The sequence below is a fragment of the Hetaerina americana genome, unplaced genomic scaffold, assembly GCF_022747635.1.
Source record: "Hetaerina americana unplaced genomic scaffold, ioHetAmer1.1.p SCAF_22, whole genome shotgun sequence".
NCBI classification, from domain to species: Eukaryota; Metazoa; Arthropoda; class Insecta; order Odonata; family Calopterygidae; genus Hetaerina; species Hetaerina americana.
Window position 1 is genome coordinate 1,427,198 of NW_027286786.1, and position 25,905 is coordinate 1,453,102.

Consider the following 25,905-nt stretch of genomic DNA (forward strand, 5'->3'; position numbering starts at 1 on the left):
GAGTTCCAGTGCACATAAATTCAATGAAGTTAACCCTGAAACTACCAAGTTAAAGCTGCGAGTTATTTTCTTCTCCAATAACATGAAAATTTTTGTGGACGGTGTTTTAAATTTAATCTCTTGGTATAATTTAACTGTTACGAATCTGATGGGTAGCAGACAATATATGTGTGTGTGTGTATATATATATATATATATATATATATATATATATAAAAATATATCAACATTTACTCAATACCGCGCAAGCCGCCGCAAGGGCGAGTGGCAGGGGGTGTTAGGGCACAGCCCGTAATAAGAAAAAAGAACTTATGCAAAAGTCACAAATTTATACGGAATTTAATATTTATACCACAAAAAAATATAGTATACATTCATGCAAAAACCCTTACACCCCGCACACATGCATACACATAAGCTACCACCAACTAATGTACCCATGCACCTACCAATATACCAAATATCTTTACAATGTTTAATTTTGTTCCATCTTGTAAATTAAATGTTTTAAATATAGTTCTAAAGTTGCTTTGATTTGTTTCTATTATGATTTCTAATTGTTCGGGGAAAGAATGAGTATTTGTATCTATCTGTACTGGAATATATCTCCCCTAGTTTTTTGGTCTGATCTACCTTAGCAGTATGTGGCCATTATAATTCCTTTAGTGCAATCTTTAAACTCGTTAATTCGGAACATTTCTAAAATTCTAAATCTCGCTTGTTATCTTCGCATTTCAAGTGGCTCCCAGTCTAGCTTGAAACCACTTGAAACAATATTTAAGCGGGCGTACATTTTGCTAACCATTCGGGCCATATTGTCAAGCCATATAATTCCAATGTATTTTGAATTATGGTGGAATTATTTCGAAAGGAAATGGACATCACAGCACATCCTTCATGCCGTGGAATAAATGTCCTTCAGAGAGGGGAATCTTCGGGAGGAGAACAGGTCTCGGACGATTTCTTCGATGCGATCTTCTATAGTAGACATTTTTCTATGACGTGGCGGCGGGGGCAGTTCTCAGATTTTTCTAGTCCGCCTTATAAATTGAATGGCTATGGCCATAAAAGAAATAAGCGAGAGGGCCGTCAAATGAGGCGAGACCAACTCGCCGGCGAGCGCCGCGTGGAGCGCTGAATTGATCGTTGGAGGCGCTCCGGAGCAGAATGCAGTCGCGGTCTGCTGAGCGCTTTGATGGTCCACCACGGGCATCCCGGAGATGCCCTCCCAACCAAGCACTGCTCACAATGGGGTCGTTTGATAAATTGTCATTCTTGCGGTCCATTATGAAATGTGAAATGACGCACAGGAAAGAAATGAATGAAAATAGGCGTGTGTACACACATATATACATATATATATATAAATATATATATATATATATATATATATATATATATATATATATATATATATATATATATATATATATATACATAAAGTTATAAAGCTAGGCTGCGATGTTGATATAGACTCCTAGTATTATGCTTAGTAATTTATTAGTAACCCTTAATAATTATTACAAACGGTGATTCTGACCTTCCCTCTTCTACTCTCTGCATAGCAGCCTGAATAATAATCTAGAGGACACGGAATAATAATAATAATAGAGAACACTTAGGTGAAAATTAATGATCATTCAGCATCTGAATTTTAATTATTACTCCATAGTTACCTACTACTACATAGTTACATACCTACTACTCGCATACACGCGGTGAGTTTCCGAGGCAAAAATGGCTGCGCATGGACTAGTCTAGCCGAAATGAATTATATCTTTGACGGTTTAATGTCCTTTATTTCCTACACTTGAAGAAATGATATTGTATTTACGCAATAGTCAAATAGTGTATCTAACATTATATCTTTTATCAAATTTTCCGTTGTGTAATGCGCTTGTCATTATTCTTGAGTTCACGAAATGAATTTAGTTTATATTTTAGCTTTCGACCTGCGGAAGTAATGATTAAAGAACGCATTAAATCAAGCTCATGTACATCTATCAAGATTTCAAATTAGAGATATAGTAGGAATTAAATGTTTTTGCTGATACCATTAGAGGAAACATCTGTGAATTATTTATGTTAATAATTTTTCCCTCCATGATGAAATCACTGTACACATTATCATAATTATGAATTAAAAACATAAACTCAACCTAAAGAAGATCGACCAATTGAATCTCAAACGTATATGGTGAAACAATCAAACATTTCCATTTCGATTTATTGATTCGTGAATTAATTGAGATAAACATTTCTTTTAAAAAGGGTGAAGTTAATATGAAAGAAAATGTTTTGATTTAAAGTTTAGACTACCTAAATTCTTATTTTGTTCAATAAACAATGTGAAAACCTGTTGCAATGGTCAGAGTTCGAATTAATAATTTGAGTAATTAAGGTTAACTACTTTTGAAAAACAATTTTATTTACAATACAGGAATAGCAATAATAACTACCTGTAGGAAAACGCAATTTCAAAATCTCAGTAGTTGCTGTAGTAGTTTTAGGAGAGGCGGCCGACAGCTGAGGTAATTTACGCCATTAGAGATGGCTGGGAATGGAGGACGGGTGGAGAGAAACCTGACGTCTGCACTCGCCCACTCTTATCGAAAGGCGCCAAGGGGTCCAGCAGCTTAACTTCCCATCCGACGGATGGCGCACTCACTCGAAGTCCTCTCCACAAAGCACCTCAAGCAGGGATCGGGTTACCACGGAAAAAGATTTTCCAGCTTCAGGATTCGATCCCGGGCACTGTTGGTGGGAAACCAGTACGCTAGCCAACGTCCAATCTTGATCTCCTTCATAATCCAATTTATCCCACAAATATCCCAAGGTGATATTCTTTCTGACAATTGCGGAATTCTTAGTGTATATTGAGATGTAGGTACCTTTTTAGCCTAGAGAGTGCAGGAGTTTTGGGAGAGGGAAACAATAATGGATGGATAAGAAACGAAGGACGCTCTAGGATAAAGCACTGGTGCCCTGTATGTACGCCCTGCGGGAATCTAGTTTCTCGGAGGAAACACTAGTTTTGCCTTAATTTTGAAGCGTTCCTATTGTATTTTAAACTATCATATTCAGTAAAAATAAGGACAAGAGGAACTAAAATAACTGGTACCATACGTACAGCTCGACGATCCGCCAAGCACAGAGGGCTCATTGGGCCTTAGGAAACTAGCGCCGCCAGTGGGCGAGGCTACAGTCCGCGTCATGACCGCCAGGTTTCACCAGTTCGAGCATTTATCGCACATACCACGTGTAAATAAAATTATAGCCGCGAATAGTGTTACAATACGCTTCACATGCAGTGCCGAATTTGTCTCAATTATTAACACAGTTTCGCAATCATTCCCACCGTTATCTTTTGACGGAATCCGCCTGAAACAGCCAGCAGGAACGTCAATCTTCTTGTGTCATTTCCCTAAGTCGATACGTAATTGGTCAACGTGGCAGAGAGCCCGAAAACCTTTGAATAGTATTGCGGAATCATTTACGCCCACAATATGTGCTATGCGCTTTCAATGATAACCATTCTGTTCCCTAGTCCCATGCGGAGCAGACGGGCATAAACCTCTCTCGTATGAAGCCGAACAGAATAGGCATAATCCACAAATGGAAGTTCACATCAAACGTGTGAAAGTGAACTTCCATCTATTACGCCGATTTATGGGGCACATTCACGAGTCTTCGAAGAGAGCATCCCTTGCGGCGGAAAAGGTATCTCCCAAATTCATTCTCCCCTTTCCCTTCGCCCCTTCCATAGGGGTGTGCGTGGAGGGAGTCCTCCTGGCTCGACCCCACAATCCTCCCCGGGACCCTTCAATCTGCAGGCAACACAACGTGTCAAGCGACCCTCCCATTTCGGTGGCAGAAAAAGGAGCACAAAACCGTTCGCTCCCTTCCCGCCTCCAGTTCTCTCTTCTTCCTCTTCCTCCATTCACCCTCCTTTATTCACCCTCCTCCATTCACCCTCCTTCATTCACCCTCCCCCCAATCCGTCGTCCTTGTCCGTCACGTCAGACCGACGGCTCACCGTAATCCATCCACCCCTTCCGCGCCAGCTGCTGCGGACGCTTATCGGATGTTGCGGATCTGAGGAGGCGATCTTCCCTCGGCCGTCTTCCCCTCGCCTCCCCCTGGGCCCGCGCACCGCCTCCCCGGCGGGCAGCCGACGGGGCGTGTGGCCGGAGTCTTGAGGGCACCCACCACTCGTGACAAAGAGGGGAAATGTTTAAGGGGCCAGAAGAACAGTTCCGAAACTCTTACGGTCGGGCCTTAGGAGTAAATCGACCTTACATTTGGCCTCGGAGCGATCATTTGGCCTCTTACCTATTCGGAGTTGGTGGCAGGCTTTAACTTTGTGCCTTGCGATTGGACCGAATGACGTAGAACCTGCAAGGATAGGGGGCCGTCGAAAGTCGGGCTTTGCGAAAGACTAACATGGCACGAGAGTTGAAGAAAAAACGATGGGTCACAAGCCTTTATACGTATTTATGGTAAGGGAGACGCTCACTTTTGTGCGAATTATTTTGAGAGGCACTCCTTTTGAATTGGATGAGCATGTCTTTATGAGGTCTATTCGAGTGCCTTAAAGCTGTCTCTTCATACGTGGGCGAAGGTTTAGAGGTGAAGACACTGAAGAGAACTCTATCACGAGGTCTCAGAACTCCAATATGTTGCTTTTCGAGTGATTTAGACTTTTACGGATTTCAGTTAAATTCATTTAAATATTGCCAACTGTCCCATGCAGCTACTTTCAAATTGTCTTTCGCACCTTGTTCCGAAATAGGTGCATAAATGATCAAATAAAAATTTTTGGCATGAAATCTTCCTACCTAAAAAAGGGCCAATACATATGTATTCAACAGTATTCGTTTGAGTGGATCGCATAAATGAGCAGGAGCAGGAAAAAGGTAACCCTTGAATTTAATGTGGAAATAAATACGTTAGCATTTGGTAGTTATGGGTTTACCCGCTATAAATTGAATCAAAAAACGTTGTAAAACGATGGCTAATGCTGCATTCCTATTGGATGAACGCATGCCTACAGTAAAAATAAAGACGATTTATCGCAGGTTCCTCGCCACTTTCCTCTGATCGATAGTTTTACACGGAGTTTTCTCGACAAGAGTTACTGCAAACTCCTGACACCGCTGCTCCGCTATTGCGTAATATTTTACCTTTCGGACACTAAAAGCGTCCGCTGGCATAATATGGGCGATATACAAAAAGTAACCACCGTTATGCTATCAAAAAGGACACAGCAATGTATACAGAAATTTTTTATATTTGCTTCTCAAATTACGTAACTCTACTTTTTTATACATTTTCACCGAAGAGATTTAAACATTCGTCATATCTCTGAACTAGTTTTCAAATTCCTTCTGCATTAAATTTTACCGCGCTGAATATCGCAGCCAACCGATGACGGCGGCATCTCTTGAAGTTCCTCGTCGAGAAAAACACGAAACGTGTAGTAGCCCAACTCTTCAATGGTGCTTCCATGCAGCAGAGTTATAGAAATATGTGTGAAACTTTCTAAATATTTCAGAAAATAAAACAGTTTCTGGCGTCACTTTGTAGAAATTCTTCATGTTGAACTCAAAATGAAACCACTTGGCTTTTCAACGTGGAAATCAGAAATCTTTTCTGTGTGGAAAAGCCAAGTGGTTTAATTTTGAGTTCAACATTTCAGAAAGTCGTAAAATGCCAATTTTTACGAACTTTTTCGCCGATTTTCAAGTGCAGTTCATAGTTCACCATAGACGGGCGGCTACTTCTATCATCATCATGGACATTTAAGTTCACTCTTAGACGAACAGCACTGATGCACTGATGAACGGCAGCTCTTGTCGCCCATCGCATTTGGTCCGTACAGAGCACGAATTTCCCGATGATGAATGTCAGCAGCTCGTAAGTTTTTTTATCAGTAAAAAACCTAATCATTGAACGAGCGTCAAATTTGGCGGGAATTTCAATTGTATTGTTCATTTTGACTCGCTATCGTGAACAAATGACAAGGGGCACTTCAAAGCACTGCGGCTCGAGGCGTACTGACATACTACTGGGTGCGTCGATGTACAACGACCATCCGGTTCTCTCTTCCCCTTGTTCTCACGCTACACGAAACACGCACCTTCGAAATCATGAAATTTATCTGATTATATTTCGCAGTGGCTGTTATTTTTCTGCTTTCCGTGAAAAGCATGTAAAGGCATCGATGACCGCAAAAGCTGGAGGGAAGTTTAAACTGATATTTAGAAGCCACGCATGAGAATACTACCTTGATCAAAAATTTCCCGGAATTTATTCAGAAAATTAAAAATACAAGTTTATTCATCTAAATCTATATTGTCCCCTTCAAAGTAATCCCCATCGACTGCAACACACTTATGCCAGCGCTTGATCCAATCCTCGAAACATTTTTTATATTCTGTTTTCGGTATGTCCATCAGTGCTTCCTGCGATTTTTCCATTACTTCCTCTCGGCTGCTAAAACGCGTTCCCCGTAATGGTTTTTTAACTCGATTGAACAGAAAGAAGTCACAGGGAGCCAAATCAGGTGAATTCGGTGGCTGTTAGATGGTATTTGTTGCATTTTTCGTCAAAAAATTACGAATAATGATAGCACTGTGCGACGGTGCGTTATCATGGTGCAAAATCCACGAGTTTTCTGCCCACATTTCTGGTCTCTTTCGGCGAAATGCTTCACGCAAACGTCTCATAACGCCCAAATAATACTCTTTGTTTACTGTCTGGCCTTCTGGCAAAAATTCATGATGCACTACACCGTTGTAATCCATGAAAACCGTCAGCATTGCCTTCTTTTTTGACTGAAAACGACGTGATTTTTTTGGTCTCGGCTCATTTGGTGAACGCCATTCACTTGCTTGATGTCTGGATTGCGTGTCGTACTCATAAACCCACGTCTCGTCTCCAGTAATGATCCTTTTGATGAATGTGGGATCGGATTCAGCCTCGCAAATCATGTCTTTTGCGACGTCAACACGGTCTCTTTTTTGCATGAAATTGAGGTCTTTTGCTGCTACACGACGGAAACCCAAATCATTAACCACAATGTCTTGGGCGGATCCATAGGCAATGTTCAAGTCCTCCGCTATTTCTCTGATGGTTAATTTGCGGTTATTGACCAACATTTCTTTTACTTTATCAATTTTTTCACCGACTTTCGATGTCGATGGTCTGCCACTGCGTTCATCATCTTCGATTGACTCACGACCACTTCTGAACCGCTCGTGCCACTGGTAAACGACCGTTTTTTTTAGAGAATCGTTGCCGAAACACTTTTCCAACATTTCCAACGTCCGTGCGCCACTAAATCCGTTTTTTACGCAAAATTTAATACAAGTTCGTTGTTGGAAATTTAAATCCATTTCTGCAATTGTAAAAAATCGCCAACACACACAGAGATAGATGTACTCTTGGCTACGTAACTTTTGCAAATGGCAAGTTATGACACTAAGATTTAAAGGGAATATCAGCAACAGATGTACCAATTTAACAAAAAAAAACAGAACTCAAATCGGAACGATGGTAGCGCCACACGGTGGTTATTCCGGGAACTTTTTGATCAAGGTAGTATATTGGGAATTTAAAGTAATGAAAACTTTTCGGGAGACATTTAGTGGAATTCCATTTTGATGCATAAGGAAGATTCAAATAACTTTGCGTTTCCAAGGGAATAGAATTTTTATTCTCAACTAATTTCGCTACACTGTAGCATCAAATGGACTGGAAAATGTTTCAACTCTAGCATATTCTGTTGATGGCTTGACCTATTCTCTACATTAATACTATTTCACTCCGCTGGTCCGATTCTGTTTCTTTTAGGTGATTTCAAACGTTGCCACGCAACTTCATTGACGGTGGCGATGAAAGTAATTTTGGCGAAATGTGCTGAAATCTGTTCTCATACATGCTCTTGTGCATGAAACCTTCGTTAAACTCAAAGATCAGACTGTCACAAATGGTCCTCGGAACTCAGCCCCGGTAGCTATGCTGTGGGATGAACCTTAAGATAGTCCGGCGTCGCATCTGGACTCGGATTGCTGAATAACTCTTCGAGATGATTGGTTTCAGCATGTTCAGATTGTTGCATAACCCTAGGATTGGAATCCCACCTCAATATTCAAATTCTCTGAGGAATGCCACATTCTAAATCGCCATGCATCCTTTTCTTACCGAAACATCGTCATACGTTGTATTCACGCGCACATATTTACAAATTGCTCACATGTACATATGCACACCATATTCAAACGCCGTGATTTAGAGCATCAACGTTAATTGTGCTATGGGATTATTTCTCTATTTAATGAAATATTCATAACGACAAAAATATTTTTCCAAACCTTTTTCCTTCCTTTCATTTGGATGAGAACATGTGTTTACCTTTTGATAATCAAGATATTCAGTGGCAAACACCAATGTGTTTTGCAGTTCAGTTGCAAACACCAAACATTAATGTTTTATGAAGAAGAATCGTATTCAACTCCTACAAAAGAAGCCTTAGGCTAACAATTATAATTATAAATAAATATATGTATGTATATATATATATATATATATTGCCGGAGAGCGTTCCATTTCGAAGATATTTTATTTATATGCATATATATATATATATATGTATATATATATATATATATATATATATATATATATATATATATATATATATATATATATATATATGCACACACTCACAAGGGTGGTTTAATAAGTTCCCGTGTTAGATATGAAGAAACCATTTCTTCAAAAACATTTTTTTTATTTTTCAACATAGTCCCCTTTTAGAAAGAGACATTTCTCCCAACGTTCCCGCCATTTTTTAAAACCCTCCAAAAAAAATAGGATTTGTCGAACTCCAAAATGCGCCTCTGTCTCGGCGATAATTTCCTCGTTTGAGCTAATTTTTTTTCCCGCGAGCCATTTCTTCATGAGTGGGAATAATAAAAAGTCGCAGGGAGCCAGATCGGGTGAATGCGGGGGGTGCGGCAGCAATTCATAACGTAGTTCATACAGTTTGGCGGCCTTCGCGGCGCGGCCACTGTGAGCAATCGCGGCACCCATCGGGCCGACAATTTTTTCATCGCCAAATTATCATGTAAAATATCAATTGCCGCTCCGGTCGACACACCCACAGCCTATGCCCTTTCGCCTCGATCCCTCGAACCCTTTCGTTCGTCGATCAGCGAGAATAATGCCGTGGACCTTTTGAATGATTTCCTCGGTAACCACGTCTGCCGGGCATCCTGGTCGATCCTCAACAAAAACAGATGTTCGTCCACGCTTAAATTCATTGAACCAATATCTAACTGTCGTCATAGATGGCAAAGTGTCCCCATAAACAGCATACAAATTTACTTTTATCTCCTCGCATTTCTTCGGATCCAAAAAAAAAGCGAATTACCGAAAGATACTGCTCTTTTTCCATCCTACCGAAAATCACGAAACATGTCTTACTCGAATAGCTGCCAAATCCAAACTAACGTTTAAATCAATCTGAAATTTATTTCACCCACGCTTGATAGATAGCAGCACACGATGATAACATAAACTTCTCTCAGAAACGCCCTTCGTCGTCAAACACGGGTACTTATTCAGACCACCCTCGTATATTATATATATATTGTATATACATATGTGTATATATAATATAATTATATATATATATATATATATATGTCTAACTTGAAGAAGGTCTCTGAGAGGGCTGAAGGCTCGAAAAATTTACCGCGTGAGTGTCCTTTTAAATGTTGCTATTCTATTCTATTTGTGTATTATTGTGCCAGCCCATTATCTATATATAATTACATTATATATATACATATATTATTACATTATATATATATATATATATATATATATATATATATATATATATATATATATATATTATTACATTACATTCCCGCCCCGGACTACAACTCTGACGCGGTGGAAGGGCTTGTGCGTTCCGATGTCCCCTAGAGCTTTCCTGGCGGGAGTAATAATAATTGCTCCTGGTAGGGTCACCCATGCCAAATTGGTCGAGGGCTAGGAGCCAGACGAAAGGTAGTCCACGCAGTGTCTGTTCCTCAGTGAGGCGGCTGCAATGGCGTCTGACCCCAGTGGGGCGGCCAGTAAGTGATGGTGTCACGTTAAAAACACTATTGACGAAGGCCACGGGAAACCACCTCAATTATCATTCCCAAGATAAATATGATGGACAATACAGAGATTTTGAGTCCTGGCAACTACGGGGCTCGGCCCAATTGGCCGCGTGTTGTGCCTGGCAGCGGGGGAAGTAAGGCTTCCGCGGTCGTCATCCCACGAAATCCTTGCAAGGGAAAACCTACAGCAGTAGGACAAAAGACGCATAAGAAAAAGACCGCATTAGTTGGAATAGGAACGTGGAATGTTAGGACAATGATGAGGACAGGGAAATTGGAGAATGTTAAGCGAGAGATGGAAATGGTAAATATAGATATTTTAGGTCTAGGTGCGAGGTGAGATGGAGAGACAACGTAGATTACTGGAGTGATATGTGGTGGGGACGAGAGGCAGCGAGGGGTTGCTATTGTATTAAATGAAGAGGTAGGAAGAAGCGTAGTGGAAATAGAGCAGGTAACGGATAGATTATTACTAGCAGAGATAAAAGCAGAACCGACGAACTTGGTTATTATTCAGGTATACATGCCACCGAGCCCCCATAAGGAAGAAGAGGTCGATAGGATAAACGATCAGTTATAGGACATAATCGCGTGTGCTCTTGCAGGGAAGTATTTGATAGTGATGGGGGATTGGAATGCGACGGTAGGGGAAGGAAGAGATGGTGTTGAGGTAGGGGACTACGGTTTAGGCACGAGGAATGACCGCGGGGAGAAAGCAGTTGAGTTCTGTAGGAGACAGAGATTAGTTATCACCAGCACTTGGTTTAGACACAACAAAAACGCAGGTATACATGAAAAATGCCAGGTGACTTAGAAAGGTATCAGCTAAATTATATTCTGGTTAGATACAGGTTTAGGAGTAGTGTGGTAAATTCGCACAGCTCCCAGGGAGCGGATGCGGACTCTGACCACAATTTAGTGGTTATGAAACGGATGGGCAGTATTAGGAAGAGGTGTAAGGCAGGGTTGCCCATTATCACCGTTCCTGTTCAACCTGTATGCAGAGGAAATGCTTAAAGAGGCATGTGAAGAACTGCAGGTAGGAATGAAAGTAGACGGGGAATTCGTAAAATCAGTTAGGTTCGCTGATAAACATGCTTTAGTTTGTCAGTCAGCCAAGGGGTTGCAAGCATTGCTGAGTGAATTGGAAATTTAGTGCGGAAGGTATTGGATGAGAATCAATATTAATAAAACAAAGGTAATGCAATTTTTTGAAAAGAAAAATGCTAAGCTAAACATTAAAATAGGAGGGCAAAAACTTGAGCAGGTAGAACAGTTTACGTATCTCGGTAGTGTTTTGGACCAACACGGTCAAAGTAGTAGGAACGTAAGGAGAAGAATTGCGCTAGGCAAAGAGGCTTTCACAAAGAGGAGGGAGTTGATGACAGTGAGGTTGAGTAAGGATGTTAAAAAAAGACTCGTAAAAACTTTGATTTGGAGCGTAGCTATGTATGGCGCGGATATGTGGTCATTGAAGCAGGAGGATAGACGTAAACTGGAGGCTTTTGAAATGTGGGTGTGGAGAAGAATGGAGAAGGTGAAATGGACAGAGAAGAAAACAAATGAGGAAATACTAGGTATGGTGGGCGAAGAGAGGGGTTTGTTGGGAGCAATCCCTTGGAGGCAGGAAAAGTGGATGAAGGGGGTATTGAGCGGCAGCGGGATGATGAAGACTGTAATTGAGGGGATAATTCCAGGCAAACGAGGAAAGAGGATGAACAGGATAGGGATGTTGGACGGGATGAAGGGAGGAAGAAGGTATACGAGATGAAGAGGGACCTGATGTAGAGTAGGATGCTGGATTTTGTGTTTTTTTAGGAGTCACAAAATCTTTACTATATTTAGTAGCTGTTTCAATAATAACAATACAATTACAACGACAATAAATAATATATATATGTATATATATACACACACATAAATACATACATGTACATACATACATATATATATATATATATATATATATATATATATATATATAGATATATATATATATATGTATGTATGTACATGTATGCAGTTCTTCGCGATGGTGTACTTCTTCTATTAAGGTTTCACCATGCTCCTTTAACTGAATACCAAAGAAAATGTAAGTGTATCGCAGCCACTTAAACATCCCGTTTGACATTTTTCTTTAGACGGCAATGACAAAATTTACGGAACGGGGCAGAAAAATATTCTTGAAAAAATTCCAGATGGTCCCCAACATCCCTTAACATCTTTTGTCTCCGTGTGCAAACATTTGCATCCAAAATATACTATGAAATATTTAAATATTTCTTAGATATGCGGCATTGTTAATTGACCTAGAAATCCCGCAGAGTTTATATCGATAAAAAATATTTAGACGATGAAAAACGACAAAGGGGGAAATGTTTTTCCCTAGAAGGAAAAACTGCAACTTTTGAAATTTAGATTTTTCAAGTATGGCGGATACTGCAGATTGAGTTACGGTGACCATACATTCAAGGGTTTATGGCAACCTTTGCAAAAAATATTTACTCAGTATATTTTCTCTTCCGTTTCTTTCTCAATGTGGTCTATCCGTTTGAAATGAAACTATTTCGTTTTCTCCTTTGATAAATCGGTTTCCATTCGCGCGGCGATACTATAGCACGACTTAATAGTTTACCGACGACCTTTGCTCTCCCGTTCGGGATCTCGTTGTAATAGAAATCTGCATTTTATTTTTTGAAGGACCCTTCCTTCTGAAATATTTGCGATCATTCCGTCGAATTTTTTCCTGTTTTTAATAATTTTCTCATCGTTCGCTGCCTACCGCAAGTATGATGCTCTTATTTTTAAAATCAAGTTGTCATTTATGGGTTGAATGATCAAACGGTAGTATAAACCTCCTTAGCACAAATAATGGTGCACGAAGAACCACCGGGCTCAAGATCGAATCAAATCGGTATCGACCATTGATCATTGCTAACGCTTTTACGAAAAAAATCTTTTTCTCTAAATGTACTGATTGCGTTGCTACCCCTTTGGAAAATCCACTTGAAGACCTTAAAATTGCTTCTGACAGAATATTACCTCTAAGGCAAAGTTTCACCTTAATCCAGAATATTTCTATTATTCCATTTAAATTAACATGCGGATATCGACAAAGCAGTGATATGATGAAATTAGTAACATTTGTTGAAAGATAAAATTTGAGGTTAGAGGTTTATGAATATGAATGGTTTTTAGATCAATGATCAATTATTCTCTAAATATTGCGTGAATATAAATAGTAAAAATATCACTGAGAAATGAAAGATCTGGTGCTTTCCCGGCGTATTAGTTGGGTGAATTCTTCTCGGGTCTTCCACCGGGTCAATGGCTCCATAGCTGCCGACGTTTCGATTCCCGACTCGGTCATCGTCATCAGGGCTGATTGCCGTTCCGCCAAAAAGTTACAAACTTGAAACTTTTTGGCGGAGCGGCAATCAGCCCTGATGACGATGACCGAGTCGGGAATCGAAACGTCGGCAGCTATGGAGACATTGACCCGGTGGAAGACCCGAGAAGAATTAATCACGGAGAAAGTTTATCAAATAAATAGGGAATCTTCCCTCAATTGTTATTACGTACGAGGGCGCTACGAAAAGTAAGGTCTCCTATTTTTTTCATGAAATATCAAATTTATTCTCAACTCTGCGTACATAACAGCGTTGGAAAGGTTAAAAATTTAGCTATTTTTCCAAATAGTCGCCTTGACGATCAATCACTCTTTGCATCATTGTAAGCAGCTTTTTAATACCAGCCTCGTACCTTTCTCCCACCGCATCGCGAAGCCAACTGACGACTGCTTCTCCGATACAGATTCATCGTCATTTAATTGAAGTGTACGGTGAGAAGCGTATGGACATCGAAAACGTGCGGAAATGGTGCAGGGAGTTTTTTGATGGCCGGGAAAACGTCCACGATGAGCAGCGGTCGGGGCGGCCGAGTTTGCCGGAATCAACGGTGGCCCTTCATGAGACAAAGGAAGGCCTTAATGAAGAAAGTGGACACTTCTCCGTGCAGAATATTGTATCTGAGGTCCTCGGTTCAACAAGGTGTCTCACCAAAGGAGTGTGTTTGAATCATGACAATGCACGTCCACATGTGCCACATCAAACGACCACCCTACTCAATGAATTCGGCTGGGATATCATTGACCACCCTCCTTACAGCCCAGACGTTGCCTCCAGCGACTACCACTTGTTTCCCGCTCTCAAAAAACGCCTGGGAGGACAGAAATTCAAGTCTGACGAAGAAGTGCAAGAAGTAGTCGTCAGTTGGCTTCGTGATTCGGCGGGAGAAAGGTACGACGCCCGTATTAAAAAGCTGTATACAAGGATACAAAAAGTGATTGATCGTCAAGGCAACTAGTAGTAGTTTTTAGGGGGAGGCGACTGACAGCTAAGGTCATTTGCGCTCAAGGCAACTATGTAGGAAAAAAAAGCTATATGCTCAGCCTAACCTACGATACAAAGTTGAGAATAAATATGATTTTTTATGGCAAAAGATAGGAGACCTTACTCTTCGAATTGCCCTCGTACAACTCACTATGTAGGGTCACATGATTTTAGCATAATGAATAAATCGAATGCGGCGAATTTTTTTTCTTTTCATTGACTTAGAAAAAAACTGTTTCAAAATTAATTTTTGGGTATTTTAGTAAGGCTAATTGCAAAATGAGTGGTAGTCTATCGGTTTAAATAGCAGTCGAAGTTGTTAGCAGTAAAATTGGAGTATTTTTGGTTGGCGTTCGAGAGTTAATGGATGTTTCATATAGATTTTATAGTGTTTTACAGATTTTTATTCTTCGCTTGAAATGAAATCAAAATTGCTTGCCAGTCATTTAAATGAACGCTCACATATAATTTTCAGCGATATTTTGTCTGATTTGTAACAGTTCTAGCAATCGAAATTGCAGTGTTTCTTCATAACCGAATTAAATGATGGTAACTAAAATTCTCTCCGTGGTCGTGAGAGACGTTTCAGAAGAAAAATGGGATAATTTGTGACTTGAAGATCTTTCGAGTGATTTACTTTGTTCCTCTCCACCTTTTCTTCCAAGGTCGTTCACATTTTCGCCGCATTAAGTACTACAGGAGAAACCACTTACTGCACAAGTTATTTGCGACACTGGCTAACCTTACTCGCATCCTCCTTAGATCCTCTCACTTGAATTACTTGTTCCTCCGAGCGCGGTCGACATGGCATTTGCTTTGTCTCTAAATGTTATTTGAAACAACGAGCGTCTCACCTTTGTTCGAAATTACATTTTGCCATAATTTGACCATGGATTATCGAAATATGACCTCAATCACCATATTTTCTTGTTGAATTATAGACGCCCATGCTTCTTTAAACTTCGACATAGTCATTAACTTTCGTCAAACATTTCCCGAACGTTGAGGGCATGACTAAAAAAAGGAATAATTGCATATTATTTTTGCATATTCTTTAACACAAGCTCACAATTAAAATTCTATTTTTTTCCAACACAATTCATTAAGCATAAAATAAATAGGCCAGCCAGTCTTTTCAAAACTTGGCTATGCACTCCAAGAGGAATCGGTATAAGCACCATGTCATTAATATGGGTGTATGCACATGCGGTGCACCAGGCCCTTCAAGGAGGTCATGATTAAAGAGAGTGTCTCAATGATAGAATTGAAAAGTGTCACACCTGTTAAACAGCCACTCTCATCACCGTCCTCCATATGATTTGAACAAACAGTCAAGACAATGTGTGTACATACATTATATTAAGTCATTATTTAATAAAATAAATGTTGTCACTTACCAACACAACTACGTAGAAATATTCTGAAACCTTTTTGACGGCGGAGTTTGAAATAGAAAACCATTGGAATGCAGCGTTTTTTTTATAAAAGTTAATAATCATTGGGTATTTGAATCAATATTAAATTGATTGATTGTAGTGATAAATATGATTTCAAGATACCGTGGATATTTCATGGTCGCCATTATATGTGTTAAAGTGAGCAGCATACATTTTATCAGCTAAATCTCGGCTATTATTTTAAATATTTTCAAAGTCATAAAAATAAATTTATTAATACCCCTCTATCTTTTTACGGAAACTTGAGATATTTCCTCCAAGTACATTGTCAAGAGGTAAGCCATTTCTTTCGTATGTTCGAACGTATAAGCTTGATTACAATGAACTATATTCCGTACCCCAATTAAAACTCGAAGCTATTCTTTGGTGAAATAATTTCGCCCCGAATTCACTTCGATCAGTTCATTTTCTCCACGAAACTACCGAAAAGATGAGTGAGGTATCGTTGCTGGAGGGCAAGGAGCGACCTAATTACGCGAAGGCTCTCGGCGCGGGGCGCACTCCCTGACGGGCCAACGGGGAGTGAGTGCTAGGTGCTGGGGAAGTAGCACCTCCGCGGCGATACACCCCCAGAGGGGTCCACGGAGGATGGTACTCCGAAAGAGGGCGGGACGGGAGGAAGAAGGGTTTTCGAGTGGAGTTAGAGCACGGCAGATCAAATGGTAAAGGCAAACCGTCCCTTCCGAATGAGTGCTGGTAAATAAAAGGGCGGATCCATTTCCATGGACAACGTATCAATTTCCGCGGAACACCCGAAATGCATTTCGCGAGGAGAGAGAGAGAGGCGGGGGCACCCATCCCACCACACCCTCCCCATTGCCCCGCCTCACTTACCGCCGCCTTCACCTTCGGCGGGAATATCGCGCGGGCACCGGGGGAAGGAAAGAAAACACTGGGAGGCCGGGGGCGGAGTGGATTGGAGTGGGCCGGGCGGCGGCGTTTTAACTCCCTCATGCATCGGAAGGGCATTAGGGCGGCCCTCTCTCCCGGAATATCTGTCGGATGAACCCAAATGTGGTGGGGAGAAGAGAGAGATAAAAAAAGGTACATAAATAAATAAATGAATGAAAAATATGAAATATCCCCAAATTTATTTATTTTTTCTTGCGTATCGATACGTCTACTTCCCTCTAGTATGTGCTCTCTCTCTCTCCTTCGCCCGCGGGAAATTTTCGCTTGTATTTTTTTCACCCTCAGCCTAAACTGGCATGCACGCACACATGTGCAGGTTGTTGTATTTGCAAAGCAAATAGATAGCGAGGAGCGGTTGGGGCGGGTAGGTGTTGGGGGGCGGGGGTGGTGAATGGGGGGCAGGGGGGCGAGAGGGGAGCGGCGAAGGGAGCGGGCCTGGTGGCGGGAGGGGAAGCGGTGGGGCCGCGGGGATGCGAAAGGGGTTGAAGCGTGATGTTCGCAAACACGGCTGACGGGTTGCGAGAGGGTGGGGCGGGGGATGCGCGGCCGCCCACATTCACCCACACCCCTCGTTCGCCCCTTCCCCCCCCCCTTGTCTCTCCCACAGCATTTTTCTTTCTCTCAAAATAACCCTGCTATTTCTTCGTTTCTCCTTTCTTTCTCTTGGACGTATCGGAAGTTGAATATTATTCTCTCGAAAGAAAGATTTTCACTGAATTCTGGTCGTCATACTAGCGTTAATTCAATAAGCGTAATGCAGGAGTATTCTCAAATGTTAATGGGGATATTGGTGGCAAAGTTATGAGAAATTAAAATCTGAACATCATGAAGTGAGATGGTCACAAGTTAATCAGATATTTCTGCGCGGCCAATCATATGTTTAGCAATGTAATGCCTTATTTTATAAATCGGCAAGTAAAATTATTGTTTGGATTATTCGGCAACATGCAACTAAAATATATCTGCAAGACTTTGCCCAAGTTTAGTCAAACTACTATTCAATTATTTATCCAAAGTTAGGTGTACTAGTCTTGAAATGATAGTTCATTATACAGTGCTCTTTTAAGTTTTAAATGTAAAGAAATTACAACCAGATGTAATTTACAAAAATTCTTTGAGTTTTGACCTTAATGAATATCGTATGTAAAATGGCTCTAACAGAATCCCTATATGTAATTATATATCCAAGAAGACTTTAAGGCTGCAATGTGAGCCAGCCATAAAAAATTACGATCAATCATACTATTGCTTTAAATGCACCTTGAGGTGAGCATTTGCATTAATGTTTTCTGTGAATAAAAAATCTTGTGATTGGGCGAAGAAATTTCAGGAAGTAACATATTTGCCTGTTAGTTATAATACGTACTAAATGCCAAATGAATAATATTTACGCATTACACAGAGCAAAATACGATACATTATTTATATGATTAGTACCTTAGTTAGCCAGAAAAAATATTCTATTAAATGTATTCCTTTTCCCAACAGAGTGTTTCTTGCAAATACAAGCTGAAGATGTAACGACTCCGTAGATATAAATTGTAGAAATAAATAATGAGTTGTCGAAAGTAATAAAAGGAAACCCAAAAATGTTTCTTTTTGCAAAATGGAATTTTTATGGGATCCAGGCGATATTAAAACTGGAACTGAAATACTCGTGTGAGAAGCTCTTGGTCATGTTAGAAAAAGGAAATAATTTTATTGAGTTGCATGGCGGGGTAGTGACGTTTACTCCCCATAGATGCAACGGACCAAAATGGCACAGCGGAGAATTCAAAGCAGACTTATGGAGACAAATGAGAGCTCACTCAAATTTAATAATTTGTATACAAAGTAACGACGAAATTCTAGTGAAGAACTTGGGAGGGTATCTCTTAGAATATCAAGGAAAAGCGGAAAAAATTTTGTTGGAAACCTTATATTCCTTTTAAAGAAAAATATCATCCGAAAATTTAGATAAAAATCCCAAATTGTTTTGGCCCTACTTCAGGGAAATTCAAGGGAAACGTCCAACTGCATATGCACTCCTCAAAGGAAGAAAATGATGAAACTGTTACAGCAGCGTAATCGAGCCCAATATTTCGACAATATTTTTCACAACGTGTAAAAGAAGTATCAGTGCACAAAACAAATTCTTCCAAGCACCTGCTGAGCTCATGAGCGACATAATAATTTCCCAGGGAAGGATAGGAAAACAGCTCGGAAATATGAAAACAAACAAAGACCCAGGTCCGGAAGATATCCCTTATAAAAAAACTACGGGAACCTGCTCGATGTTTTATTTGATATTTTATTACCATTTATTTAAAAAATCTCATATTAGTCGATATACGAAGTTTACCTCGCGGCTAGAAATAAGCTTGCTCGCATAACTCCACTCTGCAAAGGTTGCGATGAGGAGGGATATAATAGAAAGATCACTTTAAAGCCTATATCTTGTAAAATCCCTGAGTATACCATTGTTAGCAAATATGCTTTTCTTGAAAGCAGGAACATACTTTCTTGTAACCAGCACCGGATTGGGGCCATCAGATAATGCAAAACATAATTAGATCTGCGCGTACATGTTTTTGTATAAAAATAGTCGAGAAAAGTTCCGGAAAAATATATTCTATTGTTTCAGGCTTCACTTCGTGGAAGTATTTAATATCCATACTAAAAAGAAAGACTCGTACTTTTCCACAGATTTTATTATACGGTTCAACGCGTTTCACCGACTTGCGGCGTCATCGGGTACAAATTTGCAAAACAGACAGAGCAAGAATATATACCCTCAGGACAGAGTGGGGGCGGGGAGGGTTGGAAGGACCTGAGAGGGGTGGGTGCTCGCAGGTGCGTTGATGGATTGTTTTGACCATTTCCAGGGTAGTTTCTCGGAGAGGAGTGGGGAGGGGTATGAGAACAATTGCTCATTACAATTGCTCATTCCGGAAAAATAAATTTGTTTCATATATTGCTGCAATGCCTCTAAATTCTTCGAAGCATGGGCGTCGAAACACTTTTGTCAGCGGCTTTCCCACGGCTCATAGGCCCCTTTGTAGGCGGATTCCGCGAGATCCTTAAGGGCACGTGTGCGAGCTTATTTAACGGCTCTTAGGGTCCGGATGAGGAACTTCTTATCCAATCGTTACCAAAACATTGACTTTGAAAGGTCGAGTTCTTTAGAGGCAGACTTCAGGTGCAATATTCCCCCTGGTTTTCCTCATATACATTTATTGATTTAAGTTTGGCTACAGAGATTATTGCGGGTGGACAAAATGATTTCCTGAGAAGTAAGGACACCCGTATATTGTGGGCTCATTTCAGGCTATTTAGAACTGAAATCAAAGTTTTCTCATTGGTTGAGGTGTGAGTTAAATATCAAAAAAGGTAAAGCACTGGTATTTTGGAAGAAAGTTCTGTCAGTTATAAACAGATTGGATCGAATTAAGCGACGCAGAATAGGCCATATGCTTGGTAGTTACACCGACATCAAAACCTTTTAATAGGCACGCACCTCGGCAGAATTAGCCGTTTCGCATAGATCTCAGTTTCACTATACACGTCATAGTAAAATGTAAACAAAATTCAAGAGAAAGGTGTCACTCCTCTTTATCCAGTAATCATTTGAAATACGAGCCAAGTATCGATGGGAAAGAACTCCAGTTAAGGGATTGGAAATGTGTCAGATATAATCCGCTAGATTTGTTCATAATTGTTAGGAGTATACATAGAGTAATTGTGGGTGTGGAGGAGGAATTACGTTGGGGGGCCCTTGATTCACGGAGACGCCGGCGAGGCTTTTAGGAAGACATAGAGCAACCGAATTTACCTGCTTCGCCGTCCAAGTTATTATGGTCCCAAATTATATTTGTAGGCTCGACCACCGAGCTCGACCTCTGTTCCCTGGAACAATATGCAAGCAAAATCGAAGGCATGTATATGTATATATATATATATATATATATATAGTATATATATATATATGTATATATACATATATATGTATATATATATATACATATATATATGTATATATATATATATATATATATATATGTATATATACATATATATATGTATATATATATTTATTTATATATATATATGTATATATATATTTATTTATATATACATATACATATATATATATATATATATATATATATATATATATATATATATATATATATATATATATATAATGGGCTGACACAACATAACACAAATAGAAAAGAATAGAGACATATAAAAGAACACTTACGCGGTAAGTGTTCTTTTATATGTGTCTATTCTTTTCTATTTGTGTTATGTTGTGTCAGCCCATTATTGTGCCGCTCGTATGAGTTTTTCCGGACAATCGTTATATATATATATATATATATATATATATATATATATATATATATATATATATATATATATATGTATGTATGTATGTATGTGTGTGTGTGTGTGTGTGAGTCGCCATAGCCCAGGGAGTAGAGCGTTGGACCACTGACTGGAGAGTCCCGGGTTTGATTCCAAAGTAGGTCTATGCGTAACTACAGCTCCACCCAAGCCATGTGATTTATCGGGCACCAGATCTTCCTGGGTAACATATACCGGCTCAGGGAAAGGAACTGGCCTCCCTAACCTGATGTGCGAATTTCACAAAGTTGGACATTGAAAAAGAATCTGACGTAGTTGAAGATAGCTTAGATCCAGGCACACTAGACGATGAGATAGAAAGGGCATTAATGGAGATGAAACTAAATAAGGCCGTGGGGGTGGATAACATTCCCGCGCAAATACTGAAATGTTTAGGGAAATGTGGGAGGAAGAGGCTATATGGCCTGATTCGTAGTATTAATGAAGAAGGAATCTGGCCGGAACACTTTGTGAGATCAGTTTTAGTTCCTATTCCGAAAAAGGTAAAGGCTGCATCATGTGAGGACTACAGGACAATAAGTTTGATATCCCACGCAGCTAAAGTTGTTCTCAGGATCATAAACAAAAGGATAGAGAGTAGGGCAAATGTTTACTTAGGAGATGATCAGTTTGGGTTTAGGAAGGGGAGAGGTACGCGTTATGCCATTGCAGTAATGAGTTTATTAATCAAGAGGAATATAGAATACAACCAGGAGGTATTTGCCTGTTTCGTAGATTTCGAAAAAGCGTTTGATAGAGTGAATTAGGAAAAACTAATGAGTATATTACAGAAAAAAGGAATAGATTGGAGGGAAAACAGGCTAATCCGCAACCTGTACATGTCTCAGACTGCTCAGGTGCGAGTGGAGAACGGGGAGTCCAGTTGGGCAGTGTTTGGAAGAGGTGTAAGGCAGGGTGGCCCATTATCTCCGTTGCTGTTCGACCTGTATGCAGAGGAAATGATTAAAGAGGCATGGGAAGAACTCGAGGTAGGAATGAAAGTGGGCGGGGAATTCGTAAAATCAGTTTGGTTCGCTGATGACCAAGCTTTAGTTTGTCAGTCAGGACTGCCAAGGGGTTGCAAGCATTGCTGAGTGAATTGGAAATTTAGTGCGAAAGGTATGGGATGAGAATCAATATTGATAAAACAAAGGTTATGCGATTTTCTAGAAAGGAAAGGGCTAAGCTTAACATTAAAATAGCAGGGCAAAAACTAGAGCAGGTAGAACAGTTTACGTATCTCGGTAGTGTTTTGGACCAACACGGTCAAAGTAGTAGGGACGTAAGGAGAAGAATTGCGCTAGGCAAAGAGGCTTTCACGAGGAGGGAGTTGATGACGGGGACGTTGAGTAAGGATGTTAAGAAAAGACTCGTCAAAACTTTGATATGGAGCGTAGCTATGTACGGGGCGGAAACGTGGTCATTGAAGCAGGAGGATAGACGTAGACTGGAGGCTTTTGAAATGTGGGTGTTGAGAAGAATGGAGAAGGTGAAATGGACAGAGAAGAACACAAATGAGGAAGTACTTGGTATGGTTGGCGAAGAGGGGTTTGTTGGGAGCAATCCTATGGAGGCAGGAAAAGTGGCTGAAGGGGGTATTGACCGGCAGTGGGATGCTGAAGGCTGTAATTGAGGGGAGAATGTTAGGCAAACGAGGAAAGGGAAGGAACAGGGTAGGGATGTTGGACGGGATGAAGGGTTTAAGAAAGTACTCAGAGATGAAGATGAACCTGATGTAGAGTAGGATATTGTGTTTTTCTAGGGGTCACAAATTATTTTATTAGTAATAAGTCCATCCAAAAACCTTCCTTAACCGGTAGATTACGTAACAATAATAATTATATATATATATATATATATATATATATATATATATATATATATATATATATATATATATATATATATATATATATATATATATATATAACACTTTTTGAAAGACTCACGGACGTGAATAATAATGTATAACACTTAGCACTAGTGGACACAGACAAAAACACAGAAACACACAAAAAAAGAAACACACAAAAAAAATATATATATATATATATATTTATATATATTTATTTATTTATATGCTTGTGTGTATATATTCATTTATTTAATGACAAACATGAATGATTTTGTCTATTGTACATGATAATTATAGGCATAAATGAGGTTTTGTGTAGGAATAAGGATGGTGTGGTAGCTGTCTCACTGGCTTCCCACCTAGAGGCTTGGTTTCGAATCCTGGAGGCGGCAGATAGTTTTTAATGGTATGTCTGCTGAAGTGCTTTGTGGCGAGCACTATGTGACCACACAGTCGGTCGATTGGGACGCTTAGTTAAGAACATTTTGGCGCCTTTCGTTAAGTGTAGGGTAATTCCGATGTTGGGTTTCTCTCCATCCTTCCTTCTTTTCCTGTGCATCCCTAATGTCGCAAATGATCTCAGCTGTCGGTCGCCTCCCCCAAAACCTACTGTTACTATTGTTGTTTGTTTACGGGTGATTTAGTACGAACTGTTGTATGTATTCTAAAGGAATATTCGAACTGTGGATGAAAGACTGATGCGTAGTCTAGCATGTCAACCACCACACGCCCTTTCGGGGCATTATGTCATTTTGGATGAAGCAAAGGATGTCTCATACGTCTAACCTTATCTCTAATGTTAAACCCTTGAATCATTCGGGAATCATCTCATTATTTGGGTGGCCATATCTCAAAGCAGCAAGCTGCCCATTTTTACTCTCACACAAATCCATCAATTCTATGAAATGTTGGAACTGATTCAGTGGTGGACCAAACATTGATTAATATCCTCGACCTAAATTATCACTCCAGTTATTGTTTCCATTGTCTAACCATACCCGAGCGCATTTAACGTCAAGTCTGGAATGAGGGATCATATTCCCGTCTCTCAATCTCCGCTCGTCTGGAAATAAGGGAGAGATATTCATCAGCGAGCAATGCTAAAATATCCGAACCAACAGATCTGTCCCGTAAGGGGACAAAAATGATACGCAAGTGGTCTAATTTTGCAAAAATCCAGTCTTTTTACATTCTATTTTGGCCGATTAATACATTTCATACTTGCTCGAGGTATTTGCAGATATTTCGTCCCCAAACAAGAAATGAAGTGTGACTTGTAGTGTTACTGCGATCGAAAAATGATGTCCACGAAAAGTAACATTAATTCATCGTCTTCGGGAGTACGCGGCATGCTACGCATTAAATACGAGTGCGAAGAAGGAATAGTACCGATTGAACGAAATGGTCCAAAGTGAAAAATGTAAGCTTCCACCTTTTCTACCCATGTTGCAAGTACATAAACCAAATTACACGAATGCACCCGGCAATGAACGACTGATTTTGATACGTTAACCCAGTGTCAGAGATTTCATGTTATTTTTCAGAGAGCTTTTAGAAAACCGTTACTTGCTATGAATTTCATGTTATAACTCCTGACTAACGTTTTTACAGGTATATGAGAAAATTTATTTCATGTTTGCTTTGCCCTAAAAATGGGCGGTCACGTCGCATTCTATGAAATCCATGAAAATATTCTTTGACCCTGCCATAGGTCCTTGGTGCTTCTTTATTTTCATGTTAGAAGTAGTATCATAGGTCTTAGTAAACTCTGAATCTCGGTTGTACCAAGTTTGCTCTTGAACAAATACGGCGATACGAAACTGTTTTCATTCAAGTCAGCAATTGATACCCGCACTGTCCGGTGGTCAAGTCCCGAGGTAAGCGATCTGATTCCAAAGTAAATCGGAGGCATGAGATTCAGACTGCCAGTCGGATCAGCTCGTGCATAGCGAGTTAAAACGTTGTGGACAACCATTTGAGTATTAGGTGCTTGGTCTCTTTGAGTTTGCCCCGAAATAGTTTATAACTTTGTTGACATCGACAAATAGTAAGTGTGTGCTTATATATTCAATTCGTTTTGTGTTCTTAATTAATGAACTATTAATCCTTTTCGTGCAAAATTAGATACTCATAAATAGATCAAAATAAAATATGATTTTTTCCCATTTGTCGTAGATAAGAATATTTTAAAACAGGCATTAGGTCAATAATTGGCTGAAATATTAATGTGAGTGATCACTCAATTAAGCTTTGATATTATTGATTATTTTAGTCTCACCATTTTAGTAAAGCTTAAGTAGAAAATAGGGAAAATCATTGCAGGAGAGAGAAAGTATGGATGAAAAAACCGAAAGAGTTCGCATGGTTAAATGAAGGACATTGGAAGAATTGGAGATGTGACGTCATGCGTTCATCCGACAATTTTCTACACATTATTATATCACGACATTATAATAGCGAAAACGGATATCGTGTCCGGGGGGCAATTTAAAGAACTGGATTTGAAATCAAATTAACTTAAGGAAGGAAAGCCATTGCAATGCAAATATGTGTCACTGGTGACGGGCGATCGCCGAGGACAGAATCTTTGCCAAGGCAGTCCCAAGGAGTAGCCAAGAAGTTGTTTCCGTCGACCTTGGAGAAATTTTTCGCCAAATGAATCCACACCCCCCGCGAACCCTTCAACAGGCTATATTCTCCCTCCCTCTCTCGCCCCGTCCCAT